The following is a 22,003-nucleotide window of genomic DNA, read 5'->3' on the forward strand; positions in this document are numbered from 1 at the left end:
CAGTGGTTTCTACTTGACAGGGCAGGAAGTACTCATTCATGTATTTGCAAATACGGTTGAAAAAACATAAGATGTCAGACAACCAAAATCAAGAGTGTAAAAACCACTGCTTTAATTCATTAATTAATTTAGAGGAAGAGTCTTGCTAAGTTGCCCAGGCTGGCCTCCAACTTGACGTTCTCCTGGCTCAGCTTCCCAAAAAGCAGGGATTACCAGTGTGAGCCACTGTGCCTGGCTAAGCACTGCATTTTTAAAAAAGGACTTCACTATAAAATCATTTACTTTGGACATGTCAGTTTCACGAAGGATTTCCTTTAACTCATTAATAAAAAAGAATTCAAACTTGAATTCAGGAGTAGCTCAGTTCCACTGCTGGGTTAGACCCACTGATTATTCCAAGTGGAGGAGACAGGCGTTCCTCCGTCATTCACTCTGTGGCTCGTTCCTCATGCCTGTGACATAGGCCATTCCTTACCTACTTTCCCCCATCTCCCCTTAGTGAGCTGAGGCAGAAACATCTCCAGAGTACTGTGTCTGGGGAGGCTGTGCCCGGAAGCAGAAGAGCGATGTCACTTCTTAACCCACTCTCCACTCTCACCTCTTCCTGAATTTGGGGGCTTCTGCCTGCATCTAGGTAATGATTTCTGCTGGCCCAGCATCCTCTTGAGGTCACTGGATGGCACAGCAGTTGGGCCTCCCCACTCCCTCTGCACCCCCCATCCCCCTGGAACTGCATCCCCTTCTTGGTCCTTGTTAGATTTGGAAGCATCTGCAACCCAAGGGGCCCAGGCTCAAGGCCCTCTGCATTTACAGAAGCTGAGGCCAACGGGCAGGAATGACGAGAGGGGGAATCAGGGGGATTTGGTTCCTGAAGCCAGGAAGCATGCTGAGAACTTCCTGGCCACCTTTTTGTTTTTTTTCTTTTTCTTTTTTGGTACTGGGGATCGAACTCAGGACCCTGTGCTTTCAAGGCAGGCGGCGGCACCACTGAGCTAAGTCCCAGCCCATGGCCACCTTTCTATCTCGTTCTTTCTAGCTCTCTCTCTCTCACACTCACATGCTCACTCTAGAGTCTCCTTCTTCACACCCTACCCACATCCTCTATTCTTCCCCATATGGCCATCACCTTCCCTCTTTCTCGGGACTTCACCTTTTTCTCCTGGGATTTTGCTTCCCTGCCTGCTCTTCCCCAGGACCTGGAGGTTGGATATGGGCATAGAATAGAGGCCAGAAGCTTGGGCTGCCTGCAAACATCCCCGGGTTACTGGGCTTCATTAACAAAGTCCCTTCCCTAGCTCAGCTCCCCTTGCTCCCCTGTTGCCCCACCCCAGGTGCAGCCCCCTGGCCCACGGGCGCAGGCTTAGGGGGAGCAAGGCTGGGGAGACTGGCTAGGGGAAGAGGGCCTCCCCACTAGTCTCACCTCGAGTTTCTGCCTTCCTCGCCTCCAGCAGGGCCCAGCACTTTGAGTAAAAAGGCTAGTGGGCAGCATCCCTCCGCTGGTTTTATTTGTGTGGGCAAATCTGGTATGTACTTTGAAAGTGATTATCACATGTAGCCTGTTTCCAAAAGCCAGAGTGTAGGTACCTCAAAGTCATAGCCAGCTTAAACTTTTTCCTGGGGTTTTTCTGATTCCGTAAGCTGAACAATGAAAGCTTCCCAGAAATATGTAAAATGAAACCATAAACTGTCCCTTCCAGTCTCATCTGCAGGAGATATATTTTTTTGTCAGCCATTTGGTTGTACATTCCTGTCGCTGTTTTCAATATATATGCTACATCATCTTTATAAAACAGGGAAATATGATAGATAGTGCTTAAAAATTCCCCCTTGCCTCAATTAAAATACTTGTATCTTGGACATTATCATGTTTGTTTCTAAATCCTGTCTTCAAGAACAGTGGGGCAAAGGGCTGATTTCTTTACATGGAAAAATGCTGGTTATTTTTTCTGTAAGAATGTAGGGTAGATTTTTGCATAATTTAAATGGAACAGGCATTCGTTATTATGTGGTGCTAACTGAAGACACAGAGTATCTGCCCTTAATCTCTAAGAAAAAGACTGCATCAAAAATAGAGCAAAACTTCTTGTTTTCCCTAAAAATAAATGACCACTATCCCCCTTGGAAATACTACACACACATTTCTGAAAATTTTACTAGGTTTTTTTTTTTTGCTTTGAAATTTTAGAATATCATTAAGAATTTGGAACTATTATGGTCCAGTCTCAAAGCAGGAATATTTTAAAAATAAAATTTGTAATATTACTAAATGGACAATGGTGAGATCATTATCTTTAAACTTACAGGATAGGATGTTAAAATCCAGGTTGTTTGGTCATGTACATGAAAAGAAATCCATGAGAGTTTAAACTTAAGGATCATTCAATCCAAATTTTTGATTTCTGACCTCAAGTTTTTGAATGTGCCTGTGCTCTCTGTTTAGTCCAATCTTTCTGTTCCCCAGCCTGTTCCTGATCATGCTGATTGTGTCAGAGAACCCCCCTCCAAAGGAGATTATTCTAGACATGTCCACACAAAAGGAGAGTCAAAAAGGCATGAAGAGAGGCACTAGGGAACAGCTCAGCTGTTAGGAAAAGTGAGCGAGGGAATTTGGCTGAAGAGCCTTGGAGTTTACCTTTGAAAGATATTGTTGATGTCCCCTGATGCAGTGTGCATCCAATCCCTGCAAGGTCTGGCTGCACAGGGGTTTGTTTTGCTATATAGACACAACAGCAAGCGTTTAACCCTTGGTGGGAGGTGGCCAGAGACCAGTCCTCCCTTCCAAACCTACTTCAGATACAGCTGTCATGGAAATATTGGTTACAGAGGATGTTTACACACAAACACACACACACACACTTCAGAAATAACAAGATGTGCTGTGCCTTTAAACCAAGAGTTCAGCACAGATGGGAGACTTCTTCAGGCAATGGTTTCTGTTCCTTGAGATGTGTGTCTAGACATGGTTTTGTTTTTTCTGAGAATTAGCTAGATTTTTTTTCCCCTATCATAGGTAACCTCTGAAAACATACCTTTTCTTTAGGCTTGTCCTAAATGAACCTTTCTAAATGATTTGTTTTGTTTCCTGGTATTAGAAAGAAAAACAGTCTGGCATCTTTATGGAGCTTCAAGTTTGAGGCAAGCTGATTTTATTCTTGGCTGGAAAGCAGTCATGGGTAAATACAGATCTAAAGCAGTAAGGCCTTGAGAAAGGCCTGGGGGACCACACAAACAAAGCTGGGTGGTTGGCGATGCACACGGAAGAGACAGTTTGGTCTAAAGGTGCAGCTGCCATAGCCCCTACCTTCATTAGCCTATAAATTCAGTGGCCTCCATGTCACAGACCAGGCAGGCCATGGGCAGACTCACCACAAAAAAATTCACAAGAAAACTGACAGAAATGCTGCTGTGCTAGTCTTTATCAAAGACTAATACTACAAAGCTGACCAGAATGCTCTTGTCTGCTAATCACGTATATCTTTTTTGTGTTGCTATAATGAAATACTCAATGCTGGATAAAATGAGTGACTTATTTGACTTATGATTCTGATGGTTGGAAAGTGCAAACATCATGGCATCTGCTTCTAGTGAGGGCTGCGCTGGCTGCACCACAACATGGCAGAGAAGTGAGAAGGTAAACAGATGCATGCAGAGGAAGCCAGGCAAATGAGATGGCCTAACTCTATAACAACTCACTCCGGTGATAACTAAGAGAATGACATTAACCCCTTCCAACAGGGAATCCCATCACCTAATCATCTTCCACTAGGTCCCGCCCCTTAAGAGCTCCATCACCTTTCAGTACTGTTATATTTGAGACCTAGTGTACACTAAAGGACCTTAGTACAATAGGAACCACGGTGCACCATCAGGGAGGCCAGGACACAGAAATACTGAGCATCTTCAGAAGCTGCCTACAGCAAGTTCAGAGGAGTTGACTGGATGCTTATAATGGTCCAAGCTCTTCCCTTGACGAGCACAGGAGACCACTGACAGTTCCTGGCACCTTTTTAACATTTCATGGCATTCCTTTAGTGTTCCTTGGTTTCTTAAATATGTGTGTGCTGTTCCCTTCCATCACTGACTTCATTTTTAGCTTGGTTTCTCCTGATTCTTTTAGGGGATATCATATCTTTTAGAGTATAGATAACTTATTAAAGTATCCGTTTGTTGTTTTTGCTTGTTTAGCTCTCAGACTGGGGCCTGTTTGCCAATCCTGGAGGCTGAGGATAAGAAGCACTATTGCAGAAGAACATGTGCCTGCATTTCACAGAGAAGAAACTCGAGGCTGAGAATTTGCCTTCTCTGAGGACACAGAGTCAGGCCTGGCTGCAGGGGTCAGTATGGCTACACACATACCACATGCTGGCCCCAGGTGACATTATTGCTATATGACTCTGAGAAGGTCAGAGGAGGGGGCAGTGATTTGCTCTTTTATTTGTTTTTTAGAAAGAGCTTTCTATCAAGAAAATTTGATAAGCTCTAGGGATAATTTTGAGAAAGCTCTAGTAGCAGTTTCTGTCAGAGATTCAGAGGAGCAAAGGTGACTCAGAGCACCTCATTGACTAGGGTGTGAACCAAATGTGGGAGTTAAGTACTGTACCACCAGGTAGCGGCTCAAAATGGAGCCCCATGGGCTAGGTGCATCTCGCAGCAGTAAAGAACTTTCATAGCATACACATGCTCTGAGTTCCACTCCCACAAAAGCAAAAAGAAACACAGCAGGGCTCCAGGTGCATGGGTCTAGGGTAGGAGGCTTTAGATCTTTCCTTCCCAAGCAGTGGGAAAAACTCCAGGAGCAGGGAAATAATGAAGAATTGTTGATGCCCAATGAGAAGGTAGGTTATGTTATGCTGCATTCTTTTCCCAGAACATTCTTTTTCACAACCTCACATCTCAGATCTTTGCAGCTAGATGTATTTTGGATTTTGTAATAGTTTGGATTTTAGCAAAAAGACATTATAGCATGTATCATGGCATCTCAGGCAGCACTCTTTAAACAGAATCACATTAATATTTCAGCAGTAAAACATAGAAATAGTTCACATTAGCCAGGTGGGATGGCACATGAGCAGTAGTCCCGGGTACAGGAGACTGAGGCAGTAGAGTTGGCCTGGGCAACTTACTGAGACCTTGTCTCAAAATTTAAAAAAAATTATATTAAATGAGATAAGTAAAGAGTACTATTTAGTCACTTGTAAATTGAGAATAAGTAGTCTAATAGACCTTGGAGCAGTTTACCTTTTTGTGTTATGTAATCTGGGCATTTCTTATCATAATTAGCTGACAAATAATATTTCCAAAACTTCTCTAAAAAACCAAACACTTTGTAATTCTAATCTGTTACCCTCATTGGTTCCAAACCTAAATTGTGCATCAGAGTCATCTGGAGAGTTGTTTAAAGATGTTTTATTTCTAGAATTCACACTCAAGAATTCCCCGCAGGGAGCACCTCAGATGCTGCTGTTGCTGGTGGAACTGGATTGACCAAGGAAGCACTGCTGCCCCCTGTTGCTCCGAAGGGCAATCTGCAGTCTCCGGGCAAAGGAGCATCTTTGGAGACCCCTGCACCTCATTGGCAGCAGCTGTCCTGGGTGGGTTCTGAGTTCACCACGCCTGGCAGAACTCATCCTGAGTCATGCTGGGGAGGCTGGTCAGGAGGGACCCAGGAACCAGGAGCAGAACTTTTGCTGGAGAAGCAAGATCTGGGAGATCAACTCCCGATGCATGGAGGTAAGATTCTAGGATTTGGGGGTCCTGTACCACCCTTGCTTCCCACCTTGCTTTCTTCCCTTTATTCCCAAATCAAATGGAGAGATTTGCATTGGATACTCTCAGCTCATCGGCATGATTGGTCTATGCCAGGCTGTTTTCTTGTTCCACTTAAAATAATTAATTTCTTTCTCCCAACCTCACTTCCTTCCACACTGGCCACTCGAATGGGTTTGTGGGGTATCCTTGGGTCTGCGTGTATCCTTGTGAACTCTACTTCACTGCCTGCAAAAGTTGGCACATTTTAAACTATGACATCATTTTATGTCATTACTGAAGGATTTTTTGGTGGTGGTTCTCTTCCATACAGAACTTTTGGGAAAATTTATATTTTATTATTAGTATGATGGGAACTTTGGATTAATATTTAAGAGGATATCAGATCTGAAAAGGAAATGCTCTTTAAAAAAATCTTTGGCTACAACTGCCCTTTGGACTGAAAGGATGAGGTCCCAGCCACATCTACGTGCTGAATCAAAAGGGCACTGCCTGTTATAACCTGCACTGGCCACACAGGGGCGCTTTAAGCCTTTTCTCTGTAGTTTCGCCTTCTCCCAGTACAGTACGTATTAGCGACGCCCATGCCCGGACGATGGCCGCAATTTGATCAACTAAATAGATACCAATTTTGTTGACAATATCACCAACATCATTTGAAGTGGCCTTTGTCACTGAAAATCAGAGTCAAATTAAAGTAGGAGGATATTGCAAGATTCCTTTGTGGGAAATGACTTATATGTAACAGGTTATATTTAGAGTTGAAAAAATTATTAAATTTGCAAATAAGCCCCAGACCCCTCAGGTTCTATTATCAGTAAACATAATCCATCGTCAAGTTTGGAAAGAAAAACAATGCTATTTTATAGGTGACTTTGAGGTCTTTTATTATTATGTTTTTTTGTCGTACCGGGGATCGAACTCAGGACCTTGCACTTCCAAGGCAGGCGCGGTGCCACTGAGCTAAATCCCTGGCCCTTACATTTTTCTTCTTATTGACTATGTCAAATGTGTGTAGTATGCGTTATATTGTACTATACTGTAGCAGCATAGTGAACCTGGTGTATTATTACTTATCCACATAATTATAAATATCAACACCTGGGGCATCTTATTTTAATTATAAACACTTTAAAGTTATTTTGAACCAAATCCCAGACATCTTTTCCTTATACAGTTGTTTCTTGGTGTAGGTGCAGGATTAGCCCCAGGACCCTTGGGATTCCAGAATCTGCGTATGTGCAAGTCCCTTTTATAAAATATCATGATATTTGCATAGAAACCATACACGCCCCCCCCCCCGTGGTATACTTTAAATCATCTCTAGATTACCTAATACAACTTGAGTGCTGTGTAAATAGTTGCTGTACCATATTGTTTAAGGGATAATGGTAAGAAAAATCTTTACATGTTCAGCACAGACATAACTTTATTTCTTAATATTTTCAACTGGTGGTTGGTTGAATTCACACATGGCCTGACTGAACTTCGCTCTGTCTCTAAAAGCTAAGTTAATCACACTACTATCACACCCTGGTCATTAAAAGTAATTTCTTAATGTCATTACAGACCCAGTCAATGTTCATAGATTCCTGATTGTCTTGTAAAGTTTTTAGCAGTTTGTTTTCATCCCAGTTCCACCGGGCTATGTGACATTTCTCTGACACCTCCTGGGATGTTCTTTCTGTTGTTTGTTGTTAAGGAAACTGAGTCTTTTGTCGTGGAGGGTTTTACGTCGGTCTGATCTTGCTGTTGGCTTCTGACTTTGTTGTTGGCAAGTTTTCCTACCCACAGCAATTCCTGTAAAGTGGGAGTTTAGAGTGGAAGTTTGGTTAGATGTTCTCTCCCCCCACCATATTTGTTTCTCTATCATGTTGTCAGCTACTCTGATTAGTCATACTGAACAGTTAGGATTAGAGCTGTTTGGTTTTTTTTGAGACAGGGTCTTGCTGTGTAGTTCAGAGAGGCTTTGAAATCACAGTGATCCTCTTGCCTCAGCCTCCTGAGTGCTAGGATTACAAGCACGTGCCACCATGCCTGGCTTCTCATTTTTAAAAATTAGCTAGAATACTTCTATAGAGACCTCATCTCATCAATCACTTGATTCTCCATGGTTCAAATAAAAGAGGAAAGACAGATCAATGCTTGAGGCTTTTCCTTTATTTACCAGTTTTCTTAATGTATCCATTACCTAGCATCAACCAAAGGTGACCAATAAAGTTTTTTGTTGTTGTAATCTTCATGAACTCATGGATTTAACCATGTGCGATGTATTTCAACTTACTGCAGTTACTGTGTTATGTTTGCTAGTGGGAGTTTATTCAAATTGACTTCTGGATCTTTGTTGCAATTTGATATGGCCAATGTTTAAGGTTTATCTCAGATTTCTCCTGGCCCAGCATCTGGTTTCTTGATGCTGCTTTTTAACATGTAAGAATGAGACAAGGGAACCAAGGCTGAATCAACCAACTGGCAGATCTGCTGTAAGGTCAAGCAGCAATCTGCCTTGCTTACTAAAACTGTCTCTGTTCTCTCTCTCTCTCTCTCTCCTGGGGATTGAACCCAGGGTCTTGTGCATGCCCAGCAAGCATGCATTCTACTACTGACCTACATTGTCAGTCCTTTTATTTTATTTTGAGACAGGGTTTTGCTAAGTTGCCCAGAACAGTCTTCAATTTGTGGTCTTCCTGACTCAGCCTCCCACATGGCTGGAATTATAGGTGTGTGCCACCATGCCCAGCTTTTTTTCTTTGTACAGCCCAACTGATGCTTCCGGGTCAGTATAGCCAGTCAGCTCTGCCTAGGATGCTGGGTACACTTGGAATCCAATTTGACTCTGGTTGATCACTTGACTTGGTAGAAAGACCAGAGGCATCAGGATTCTGACGGACCACTTCCTGTTCATAGCAGGCCATTTATTATAGTGTGTGATGGTCAGCTTAATTAAGCTCTCTGAGTCTCAGTTTTTTGATTTGTAAAATGCAGTTACTAACACATACCTCATACATTTGTTTAATAGAGATTGACATAGATCCTCTTTTTCCAGCTTAATGAATTTAATCTGTGAAGAGTCCAGCACAGTGACCAACACACAGTAAATGTAGCAGTTAATGTAGATTACTTCTTTCTACACCAAAATAGTACCCTGGAGATTTCAATCTTAGTTAACAATTAGTTAATCTATTCCTAATCGAATCACCTATCATGCCAGTATGAAACAAACAGATCATGAGCAAGAAGTCTGGACAAAGAAGCAGATGAGTACTTGCTGGTCTTTATTCCATGAAGGTCTAACAATTTTTCAGTCTTTAATTTGTTAAGCTAAGCATCTTTCCATTCTTCATCTATCAACAAGTTAGTAGCAAACATAAAAATCCTTCAACTTATGGATTCAGGTGGAGAGTACATGTTATAAGCATTAAGCTAACAGGGCCATGTCCATGTCTCCTGGATTCTTCACCATGGCACCATATTTGTTCCTGTTGAAACCAGCCTTCATGCAATAGGCCACAATTTACTGCCAGGTAAGTACCTACCCAAGGGGCTTCCTATCTTATATACGCATACCTCACAATTGAGAAGCTTCTCTCAAGGACCTGAGAGCTAAGCCCAAGAAGGTAATCATCAAAAGAATGAGACTTGTCTCCAAGGCTCCATGGAAGACAGACTCCTAACTTTGATAATCACCAGCTCACAGACACAGTGGCCTCCTCTCATTCACATGAACCAACCCTTTGTGCCTTTTACCTCTCTGACTGTACTGAGCATTCTACTTTCCCCTCCTAAAATCCCCAAATGGGAATGGAGCTCATTCTTTCTCTGCTGCTAAGCATTTTAAGGTAACATCCTCATTTCTAACTGCTGTGTAAGATGTTTCACGGAAAAATGTCCCAGGAGGTACCTTAAATTCTGACCTAAGGATGACCTCAAGCTGCCTGGAACTCAGTCTCAGACCAACAGAACCTTAGATTCAGGACTCGGAGCTGTGAGGCCTAAGTCAAAAGTGAGGGTGCTGACAGTAACATTACCACATGGGACTAAAATAGTAAAAATTTCGAAAGTCACAAGACCCAAGACATTATCAGTCTCATTAGCTCCCAAAAGCTCTTTTAAGCTCTTTATGGCCAATCCATGAGGCAGATTTAAACATACCTCTTGTCTTCTTCCATAAAACTCTTTTGGCAAAAACCAGTATCCTCCTATGGGTGTCTGTGCATGTTGGACAGCATGCCCATGCGGTGCTGGGTCAGCATCACAGGTGGTTAGCTGGGAAGGTACATTCTTCAGTCCCAGAGTTCTGTAAGACTGGAACATTGGCCCACATAAATCCCTCTACTGGAGCCAAGTCCTCCCCCAGCACTCATATCTTTTGTGAGTATAAGAGTGTTCAGGTTTATGAACAGAACCTCAGTTGCCCCATGAACTAGCACAAACAATCAACAAGTGGGATCTCTTCTTGTCAAAAAGCTTCTCCACAGCAACAGAAACCACCAACAGAGTGAAGAGACACCCCACAATGGGGGAAAAAATTTTCACCTGCTGTTCCTCAGACAAAGGTCTACTCTCTAGAATCTATAAAGAACTTTAAAAATATCAGACCTCTCAAATTTAAAGACCCAATCCCAAAATGGGCATCTGAAATGAACAGACATTTCTAAGACAAAGAAGTACAAATAACAAATAAATACATGAAAAAATGTTCAACATCAGTGGTCATTCGAGAGATGCAAATGAAAACAACACTGAGATTCCACCTCACCCCAGAAAGAATGGCTGTAATCATGAAATCAACGAATAAGAAATGCTGGTGGGGTTTGGGGAAAGAGAAACCCTGCTCCACTGCTGGTGGGAGTGTAGACTGGTGCAACCACTGTGGAAATCAGTATGGAGATACCTCAAAGAACTAGGACTGGAAGTCCCATTTGACCCAGCTATTCCCCTGCTGGGGATCTTCCCCAAAGAATTAAAAGCATCATACCACAGTGATATATGTGCACTCATGTTCATAGCAGTACAATTTGTAATAGCTAAAACTTGGAAGCAGCCCAAATGCTCATCAACTGGAGACTGGATAAAGAAAATTTTTTTTTTTAATAAAATGGAGTATTAGCCATAAAGAATGAGAAACTAGAGACATTTATAGCTAAATGGATGCACATTGAGGTGATACTCTTTTCTTTTTTTTTTTTTTGTGGTACTGGGGATCAAACTTGGGTCTTTGCTCTTTTGAGACAGGCAGCGTAACCACTGAGCTAAATCCCCGGCCCTGAGGTGATACGCTTAAGTGAAATAAATAGGACACACATGTGTAAATACTGAATAGTTTCTCTAGTGTGAGAAACTGAAAGTGTAAATAAGGACTAAAAGGTTTAATAGATAAAGAGAAATAGGAAGAAAAGGGGCAAAGGGGAAGAAGAAGTGGGAGGGGTGGGGGAAAGGAAAGAAGGGAATGGAATTAATATGAGAAAAAAAGAAAACATGGAAACAAAGTCTTTGTAGATAGGGAGGGATGGAGGGGTTGATGGGAGGGCAGGAGAAGGAGGAAAAAAAATAAGAACCAAGATGGATTACGTAAAGGTGCAAATGTCCAAAGATGAATGTCATTATATTGCATACCTTAAATGTACCAATAGAATTAATTTAAAAAAAAGAGTGCTGAGGGGAGGAGAGTGTCAATTTTACAAAGCAATGAAGCTGGGTAGAAGTATTCTTATGTGTCATGACCTTAATATGTATATAATATGTTTCAAAGCTCACCTCAGGGATCAGAATTAGCTCCTTCAACTGCTGGGCCCCCTTCGTTGCATGTATTTAGATATACTTCCCTTTCCGACCTTACCATACTGAATTCTTTGTTAGTGAGATCTATTTTATTTCTTCCATTCCCTTCCCTCCCCTTTCCCCTCTCCTTCCCTCCCCTTTGCCCTCCCTTTCCCTGTCTTCCTCCCTCCCTCCTAGACAGTGACCCTTATATAAAAGATTACAAATATATCTTTAAGGTAGGCCCTTAAGTCTGTTAAGATCCTTTAAAATATTTATTTTTATTGTAAAAGCAGGATATTATCCAAATTGTACCAAACTCAGAAGACAGTGACAAGAAAAAAGACCCATGATAATTTCAACAACTGTGCAACCACTGTGAGCATTCTTTTTATACATAATAAAATCTTAGGAAGTAATACACTTCCTAAGTTATACACTTTCAAAGTAAGTTATACACTTTAAAAGTTTTATTTATCTTAACATGGCATCATAAGTATTTATTCTGCTTTTACATAGTAATTATAATTATACTTCATTAATTATACTATTTTAGATGTTTAGATGGTTTCCTTTTTTCTAATTTAGGAAATAGTGTAATAAATGTTAGTATATGTGATTTTTGAATCAATTTTGAATTATCTCCCTATGAAAGAGTTTAACCACTTATCAGTTTACCCTGAGTGTCCCTCTGTCAGTGAACGTGTTTATGTACTGACTGTCCTGAGCATCGCTTGGGCAGGTGTCAAGTCAACCAGTTGGTTCCTGTATTGAATAAATTTGATGAAATGGTCATTTTTATATTTCCTATTATATTATTTTATAAAAATTAACAGAAAATTATGCAATTTTTAGTCATTTTGTATTTAAATCATTGGACTGATAAAGGGTTGTGAAATTTCTCTATTAGCAAACATATGTTTTTATAGATTTTGATACATATTTTCCAATTACTCATACAAATTTTTTACCACCTTAAAACCTCATCTAGCCGGGGATTTAGTTCAGTGGTTCCTGCATCTGCCTCGCAAACACAAGGTCCCGAGTTCGTTCCCCTGTACGATAAAACAAACTAACTAACAAAAAACCTCATCTACATATGCATAAATGTTTTTTTTATTCATCCCAGTGAGCTGTGAGTGCTTTAAAATTTTGTTTATAATAAAATAATGGAAAAAATCCCTGGCAGGAAAAATAAAATTGTGTTTGATTAAGGGAAAACATTTTTCATATGCTTGTTGTGCATATGTTTGTTACTAGTTGTCCATATGTTTGGTTACTAATTGTATATATGTTTCTTTACTAGTTGTCCATATATTTGTTACCAGTTATCCCTATGTCTGTTACTAGTTGTCCATATTGTTTGGGTACTAGTTGTTCATATGCTATTACTAGTGGTCATTTGGTTATTTGTTGTTCATATATTTGGTTACTTTAGGTTATCCAGCGATGCAACTTATCTAGATCTTAGCAATCACTTGGTCCCATGTCCCTCAAGTTTTTCTTTCTTTCTGTTTTTTGGTACTGTGGATTGAACTTGGGTCCTTGTGCTTGCACAGCAGGTGGTGAAACCACTGAGCTAAATCCCCGGCCCCTTCAAGTTTTTCTTATAGGCAATAGAGTACATTTTTCAAATGAAGTTTTGAGCACTTAATCTCTAAAACAAACAGATGCATGTACTCCAGTTGGAGGGCAGATGGAGGCTCCCATAAGCCTACGACTCAGCTATCCCTCCACCCGGGAGAATGCTATATGAGACACCCGGGGTCCATGGACCAAGGTTTGGAGACTCTTTCTTTTCCTCTAGTATTGTCCTATTCCTCCTTGACAGATATCTGCTGCCTCCAGAGTGATTTTTGTGATGTGGAACCACAGCCTGCATATGATCTGGGAAGGGACAAACAGAGGGTCACCAAGGCGTGCTGTCCACAGAGCCTCTGTGGACAGAGACACAGGCGTCACAGGCAGTTAGCTGGGAGGGTACTTCCTTCAGTCCCAGGGTTTGCCTGTCTGGTGGGGGTGCCTGTCTACCAAAAGGACCTTTTACATCCTCACACCCAACACTGGCATCTATGCTTCTTTCTTACAAAATGAAACAATAAGGGTGAAATGACTCACAGGAGAAAAGGACCACTGGGTCTCTAAATGGCATCTTCTCCAAGCTCATTTGCAGATCATTAAATACTTAACTGGGGAAGAAAGAAAGGATTGATGTGTTCCAGGCCACTGCTGTTTAAGTGGCAATCAGATATAAAAGCAGAGCAGATCTGAAGATGTACTGATATGTCTGATTTTGAAATTTTGCGTTTAATCAGGCAGGTTGCTGAAAGTATGAAACCAGCCAATTCAACCTTCAGGCCCCGTGCCAGTTAAAAGTTCTCCTTCTGAAACACACACACCTGTCGGTGTTACCTGGGCAGTACATTTTCCATGTGCATTCTAGTCTCCTGCGTGTTTCTCTTTTCACAATGAGAATGTTGTTTAAAAGCTCTGCTAACAAACTCTCAAGCAGTACCAATGGCATTGGCTTCTAAATCACATTTGAGTAGTGACCATCTATGGAATGTCAACAGATTTATAATGGTCAAAATTTCCTCAATGTTCCTCTCTTAGGACAAATTAGGACCACTCTTCCTGTGCAGAAAAATTAGCATTGGAAAATTAGAATCACTCATTAAAATTAAATGGAAACAAGTGACCTGCTAACTAATAAATTTTCTGTTCCCTACAATATTCTCAGGCTCTGCCTCTCTGCGACTTTCTCATTCATTATCTCTTCATGTTGTGGTGTCAAATACAGGCAGATTCCCAGATCAAAGTCACTTAGTGAATACACTGAGCCCTTTGTATGGTGCTAGGGTTTCTCAGCCTCAGCACGGAAGACGCTTTGAACTGGACAGCTCTTGCTGTGGAGGCTGCCCTGTGTGTTGCAGGATGTTTGGTGCCATCTATGACCTCTCTATGGTAGATACCAGTCATGCCTCCACTCCATCCTGCTTCATGCCCATTTCTGACAATCAAAATATCTCTGGATGTTGCCCAGTGCCTCCTGGGAGGCTAAGAATCACCCTTCACCGAAAACCACTTTTCTGGATTTCACCACACGTGGGGGAAAAATAGATGAAACACTGGAGTGGAAGTGAGAAGAAAACATCCTCATCACCATCACCAACACCGCCATCTTGATCTTCACCACCATTATCATTTCGATCATCACCATGATCATCACCATGATCATCATCACCATCATCATCACCCGTTCTCACCACCACCAAAGTTAAGACGTCACTGGTCTCTGCTTCTGTCACTGCAGAAGGCTCAAAAGTCCCCACATCTGGGATGTCAGGTGAAAGAACCAGCATGATGTACTTCACCATCACCTTCTAAAACACCATCCTCTTCAGGCACCTGCTGCAGGAACCCTCGGACTCATCCACACCTGCTGAGGTTCCCACTTGCTGAACCCTAGTCACAGAGGAGCTCAGGAACCTGTGGTTGGCCACTCACCTCTGCAGTGAGGGCCCATGAGACGAGCCTGCAGTGGATGCTGAGCAAGTCAGTCCAGTGTCCATCCCTCTCCCAAGCCTCAGACTTGTCAGTAGCAATTAAGCCTGGGAAAATTGCCTTTGGCTAAGCACAAAGGCCCACAAAGTCTGTTAATGAACAATAGAAAGCTTTACAATGATAATTTACTCTTCTACAAAAATAATTGTAGTTCACTAAGATTGCAATTCATAGACAAATATGCAGGCCTAACCTGGACAACTTCTACCAGGTTCATTTCATGGGTAGTTGTTGAGTACAAAATGGGCCCATAGACTATAAAAAAAAGGTTCTGCTGGACAAGGTGGCCCATGCCTGTAATTTCAGTTATTCAGAAGGCTGAGGCAGGAGGGTGGCAGATTTGAAGTCAGCCTGAGCTATGTAGTGAGACCGTTTCAACATGAAATTTAAAAAGGGCTTGGGGTGTAGCTCAGTGGTACAACCCTTGCCTAGCGATTCCCAGTATTGTGACAAAAAATTGTAATAGAATCAAAACTTAATGTTAATATTTTTGTAACAAGGTATCTGAATACGTTTATAAGATTTAGCTTATTAGAATAACTCAACCCTGTCAATAAATTTAAAATGTGGGATTAATTGATTTGTCATTTCTAAGTTAAAATTGCTCCAATGTAAATAAATGATATTAGATCATGTTAGAAAAAATGAAGTTTTTCTTTGTAAGTTTAATTATTAAATTCATATTGTAACATTTACATAGGTAGGAAAAGGTTGTTCAATCAAATGATTAAAAGGAAGTCAATAGTCTGAATATTTTAAATGCCATTTACCTATTTGGAACTTTAAAGTGAAGTTTGTAAATAGAATCAAACATGAACGAAAGGTCTCTCTCAAGTGACTTACACCCGAGAGTAAGATGTATAGATTAAATGTAAAAGTGTAAGGGAGAACTAAATATTCTGAATTTGCAACTTTGATAAATGGATTTTTAAATGGAAAGCAAACCTCTGAGTGCTGGGACATTCTTCCTGGAGACAGTAAAATCAAAAGCCCATTTCCTCTCAGGAAGGCTTCAAATGCGAAGTCTTTATAGCACAAGGCTTCCTGGGACAAACAGTAGGTCCACTTGGTTCATCTGTATTTTATGGATGCTGGAATTTGAGAACTTGTAGAACATTTTTTAGTAGTCCTGGGGATTGAACTCAAGGCCATTATACTGAACTACATCTCCAGCCCTCTTTTTTAAAAAAAATTTTTTGAGACAGAGATTCGCTAAATTGCTAAGTTGCCCAGGCTCAGCTGCAATTTGCAGTCCTCCTGCCTCACCTTCTCAGAGTCCTGGGATTACCACAACTATTTTTTTTAAATTAAGCAAACATATTCAAGGGAAGAACTATACAATGTAATTAAAATATTGACATATGAATATTTCTTCACTTACAAACCTGGAGGTAGTTATAGAATTATATATGAAAATATACATATAGTTATTTCCTCAGTGAAGCTGTGAATACTTGCACGTGAATTTTGAGTCTTTTCCAGAACATGTGCTGTCTCTTGGTCCTGCTGTTCTCCAGCTGTGTGTGTGTGGGTGAGGTGGGGTGGGGGGGCGGAGCTTGAGTATCAGGTGAGTGATGCTGCTTCATGTTACTGGCCTGTTTTAACCTTCAGAATCTCTATCCTTAAATGAAAGGAACTAAAGATGACTATGGAGAAAGTCCCAGCATTTATAAGACACTGCTCTGGCATTATCAGAATTAATTCCTATTAGTGATTTAAAAACATTGAAAAAATTATAATAAATTTGTATTAGCTTTCCTGTCACTGAGATACAATATTCAACACTCACAATTTAAGGAGGAGAGGCTTAATTTGTCTCACATTCCCTGTGGATTCAGTCCATGATCAGCTGGCTCCAAGACAGGAACATCATGGCAGAAGGGAATGGTGGAGCAAAGCTGCTTAGTTCATGGTGGCTGGGAACAGGAGAACTGTACCAGATATGAGGGGGCCAGGGGCCAGACACAGACTCCAAGGCCATGTCTCCATGACCCACTGAGACCATTAGAAGTGTGCCCCAGCAATTCTGCCAATGAATCCCAAGGGCAGTCAAGTTGACATCCCATGATATCCACCATAAACTCCATCCCTGGCTATAGGAGCAGCCCTATTAGGCCAGAAGCAGTATAGACTTTTCCTCAGAGCAAATCTCTTTAATCCTGGCTCAGACACTAAACCTAGGTTTTCTGTTTGTAAAATGGAGGGATTCATACCTTCCTCATAAGAATGTGAGGGCATTCATGACAGGAGAATCATGGCATAGTGCTCAGTAAGTAGGAATAATGATGAGCAACCACTAATCATTAATGGCACAAAACCATGTCCTTGTTTAGTAAGAACATAACAGGATACAGTATCTCCTCAGCAATTTCAAAGCTCTTCTCTCTAGAACCTTCTTCCTCTTGGTGTTGTCACTGTCCTCCAACTTCACTTTAGATCACATACCCTATCCCTTCCCTCCATCCAACATTTTCTTATGAGAGACTCTCATAGCCTCTTGGTCTAAGCCTTTTTTTGAAGTATAATGAACAATAAAATTGTGTATATATTCAGGTATATAATTTAATGTTTTGGTATACATACAAGATGTGATTGAAAAATACGGTGAATGTTTAAATTAAAAAAATGTATTACACAGTAAAAGACACATTGCTGTGAACCCCCTTCAATAACCCCATCTTCAAACACAGTTATCCAATTGTTCTTGCCACTTTCTGAAGCAGTTCTGGAAATTCTCTTTCCTTCTTTAGTTGGGTTGTCATGGCTTTGAATGGATTCAAAACATTTACCTTTCACAGTCATTTTGACTTTGGGGAAGAGTCAGAAAGTTGCATGGTGCCAGATCCAGTGAATAAGGTGGATGAGGACATACCATCATGGTGTTTTGTTTTTGTTTTTTTTTTGACAGAAACTGCTGTAAATGGTTAACAAAAGGTGATTGAAAGATATGGTGAATATTTAAATTAAATTTTTTATTATAATAAAAGACACATTGCCATTAATTCTGCTAAAAGTACTCAAAATACTCCATTCACATTGAGCACACTTATTCATTCTTGGAGATGTATCTTTCACTGTAATAAATTTAAAAAAATTTAAACATTAATCACGTCTTTTACCTCTTGTATACATTGTGAAATGTTCATTAAAATCCAGTTAATTAATACACACATCACCTTTCACATTACTTTAATGGCCTACCCTCTCAGCAAGCTTCAAGCATGTGTAGTATAGTCAGCTGTGCCATGTTGTACACTAGATTCCCAGAGCTTCTTCACCTTGCACACTTGAAGTCCTGTATCCATTGACTAACATCTTCCCACCTTCGCCTCTGACAATCTCCATTGTGCTCTCTGCTCCTGTGAGTTTCACTATTTCAGGTTCTACCTCTAATTGAGCTCATGCAGTATTTGTTTCCTAAAGTGTCGTCTGTAATCAAATCACCCACGACAGAAAAAAAAATCACCATTCTTCAGTCTCAGCTAAGAGTTGTCAGGGGAACCAAGCACTTGTTTTTGGCAAACCCTTCAGGTGATTCTTGCTTTTCCAATCTGAGATTCAATGTTCTGGGTATGAATGACTCTAGAACTCTAAATATTTATAAAAATTATTTAAAGCCTGTGTGGCTTTAGGTTAAAATAAAGGAGATCTTAAATTCTGTATTCAGGTATGAAAAAAGAAAGTAGGAGAAGTGTTTGAGGGCTAGAGACAGTTGCCCAAACTCTGGAAAATATAATCAAATCATTATTCACCTTCTTCAGCTACTTACAAAACTACCCTCATTAGGCCAAGCGATTTCTGGCACCCTCCTCCCTGCATAAGCTGTTTCAGAGGTTGGAGTGACCTCTTAAGAAATGAGTTACTCAGGAATGTCAAAACCGTCAGAAGGCATAATTCAAACATCTTTTGGAGTGAGCAGGATGTAGAGTAATTATTTTTTGTGGTGTTGGGGATTGAACCCTGGACCTTCTACATACTGGGCAAGTGCGGTATAGCCTCTTAAATTCTAATTTTTAATATGAACATGCTAACTTTAAAGCTTTGAATTATAAACAGGTGGTTTATTTTGTGTGTGTGGTCTGTTCACACGTGACTGTGTGTGTGATGTGAGTATGAGTGTGTGGTGTGATCTGTAAGCGCTTCTGTGTGCAAGTGTAATGTGTGTGACTGTGAGTGTATGGATGTGTGTTATGTGTGGTGTGTGTATGGGGTATGTGTTGCACAATGTGTTCGAGGAATGTGTGTGTGTGGTGTGTGTCTGTAGTGGATGTGACTGTGTGTACAGCGTGTGTATGATATGTGAATATGTGTGCCTGTGTGTGACTTTTAGTGTTCCTGTGTTTGGCTCTGTGTGTGGTTTGCGCATGTGTGTGTGGTTTATGTGCGTGTATGGGGGGTGTGCATGTGGTATACGTGACACTGTGGATGTGGTGTGCTTTGACCTCTGCTGGAACAGCCATTCAGATGACAGACGCCTCCTGTTCCTCCACTAAACAGATTGTTTTCCTCCACATCCCTGGGCCATCGGGGGAGCTCTGAGCCAGGATCATTATCTCCACCACGGAGAGGGAGTTCATTCCAAATAAGCACTGTCTGTAACGCTGGCGGCTCACTGAGCTGAGCTTTCATTTGGGTCCCTATTTCCTAGAAGTTCCTAAGAAAACTATACACAAACATAAAATGTACTCCAAATGCCTTACAGTGTGTGAAATGCTGGCAGAGATGATTGGAGTGTTAATTACAGATGCTGTATCATGTATCCATTTCTGGACCTTTTATTGAGAAAGTGGCTCAGCATTTGTCAGTAGCATTGCCTTCCCTGGCCCAAGGCCAAGTGGTGCTGCCCTGTATCCTTTGGTTTCCCTTCTGGTACCTTGTCTGGCCTCCTCAGGGGACCTGCCCAGGTGGAGAATTGGGTCCTTGATTAACAAGAAGACTAGGAGTGCTGGAGCCAGCAGAGGGAGCTTTCTGTCCAAATTGGAGCAGCCTTCAAATTTGAGGCACAGATTCACACTAGATGTGATCGAAAAATACAGTGGACTTTTAAAAAAATTATGAGAGTAAAAGATGCATTGCCATGAATCTTCCTCAGAACACTCCCCCTTGCTGTGAACACATTTATCCCATTGTTCTTGCCACTTTCTGACACACTTCTGGAAGTCCTCTTCCCTGAAGTCTTTGGTTGCACTGTTATGGCTGCCTTGATGCCCTGAATTGATTCAAAATCTTTACTTTTTATGGTCATTTTGACTTTGGGGAAGAGCCAGAAGTCACAAGGTGCTAGATCCAGTGAATAAAGTGGATGAGGACATGCCCTAAAACCCTCATTTTTACAAGCCTGCTTTTCCCATGGATGGTACTCAGCAAGCAGGATTCACTAATTTTTACCACCCCTCATAAAGACACAGAAGAAAACTTCCACAATTGCTTCAGAAAGTGGCAAGGATGATGAGATAAGTGTATTTGAAAAAGGGGAGGATTTAGAGGAGGATTAATGGCGAAGTATCTTTTATTGTAATTTAAAAAAATTTAACATGCACTGTAGATTTTGATCACACCTGGTATTTATTCTCTCTCCTTTTAAAACTTGAGCAGGAATTTCAGAGCACCTTGGCTTTATATGTCAGAAGACATGCACAATGCCATGCCTGAGGACCTTCCTCGCAGTCATGTGCCACATGGAGCAGTCTTGGCCTCTTCTGCAAGCTAATCTCAGGCTCACTTTCAAAACCAGCCCTTGCTGGGAAGCCAGGGTGTGAGGCAGGACTCTCCATGAACTTTCTTATTTTTTATTCCTTCACTTATAAAATGCGGCTGCTACAATCATGTGGTAGAATAAACAATGACCTCAGAAATATAATGGAACTCAGTGCTAAAGCCAAACCCAGGATCAGAAAGCAGCAGTGTCTCAAAGTTGGAAGGAGACCAGGGCTGGGGACCACTCAATCTAGGCCCCTGTCTCAGGAGGCAGAAAAGCTTCCAGGACCGGTGGGTAGTTGTCACATGGCAGAAGTCCCAGGCCTTAGGATTGTGGCCTATTGTCCAATATATTGGTTTTCAGCAATCTTGTCTGTGTAACTCTGAGGAGCCACATTTTTAAACTCCAGGGAAACAAAAGACAAATGAGCTATTTTCTTTCTTTCTTTCTTTTTTTTGGTTGGCTTATGTACAAACCTCACACCCTTCCATGGAACAACATCATTTCAGATAGAAGTAGCAATGGCCAGCCTTCCTGTGTCTGCAGAATTCATGATTTGTGTGATCCTTCATCCAGCAAATACTTTTTTAGTTTTTCCTATGTGTCAGTTACTGTGCTACACAGTGTGGCTGTCACCACAAGACAAATCTTGCCTTGAACAGCTTACAAAAGAATGCTGGGCTGCATGAAGCCTGTTTGACCTTTCTTTTTCATTTTTATTCCCCTTTCCTCCTGTTCCTCTTCCTCCTGTTTCTCCTCTTCTTCTTTTCTTTTCCTCTTCCTCCTCCTTTTCTTCTTCCTCTTCTTCCTTTTCCTCCTTCTCCTCCACTTCTTCTTTTGCAGTGCTGGGGACTGAGTTGAGGACCTTTGTTGTGAGCTGCATCCTAGACCTACCTTTCTTTCCTCCCATCTTTCTATCTTTCTGTTTTTGATACTGGGTCTTGCTGAGTCATTAAGTTTTCCATGCTGGCCTCAAACTTGCAATCCTCTTGCCTCAGCCTCCCAGAGTGTTGGGATTCCAGGTGTGCACCACCACCCTTGGCTGTTTGACCTTAGATATTCCCTTCCTTACCCTTTCATGGCTGTAGTGTTCTGAATCTCCACACTGCACTTTGGCACTTCACAGTGACTGTTCCATTTCTTGTCAGTGCTCCCATTCAGTGCTGTCTTGTTCACTGGATATTCCCAGCTCTCTGCAGTACAGGCCATGGGAGG

General features: G+C 41.3%; 1 long non-coding RNA gene across 1 annotated transcript in view; it reads left to right on the plus strand.

Moving 5' to 3' along the window:
* The window catches only part of LOC106008990 (uncharacterized), a 160,816-nt gene that overhangs the window by 16,431 nt on the left and 122,382 nt on the right, over positions 1–22,003 (plus strand). Inside the window, exons 2-3 of the long non-coding RNA XR_015445481.1 lie at positions 4,186–4,334; positions 5,443–5,730. This is a non-coding gene — a long non-coding RNA (uncharacterized LOC106008990). The remainder of the gene's footprint in view (positions 1–4,185; positions 4,335–5,442; positions 5,731–22,003) is intronic.

This window comes from Heterocephalus glaber, unplaced genomic scaffold, assembly GCF_053883595.1.
Source record: "Heterocephalus glaber isolate CG9 unplaced genomic scaffold, H.glaber_assembly_v1.0 deba00001610, whole genome shotgun sequence".
Classification (NCBI taxonomy): Eukaryota; Metazoa; Chordata; class Mammalia; order Rodentia; family Bathyergidae; genus Heterocephalus; species Heterocephalus glaber.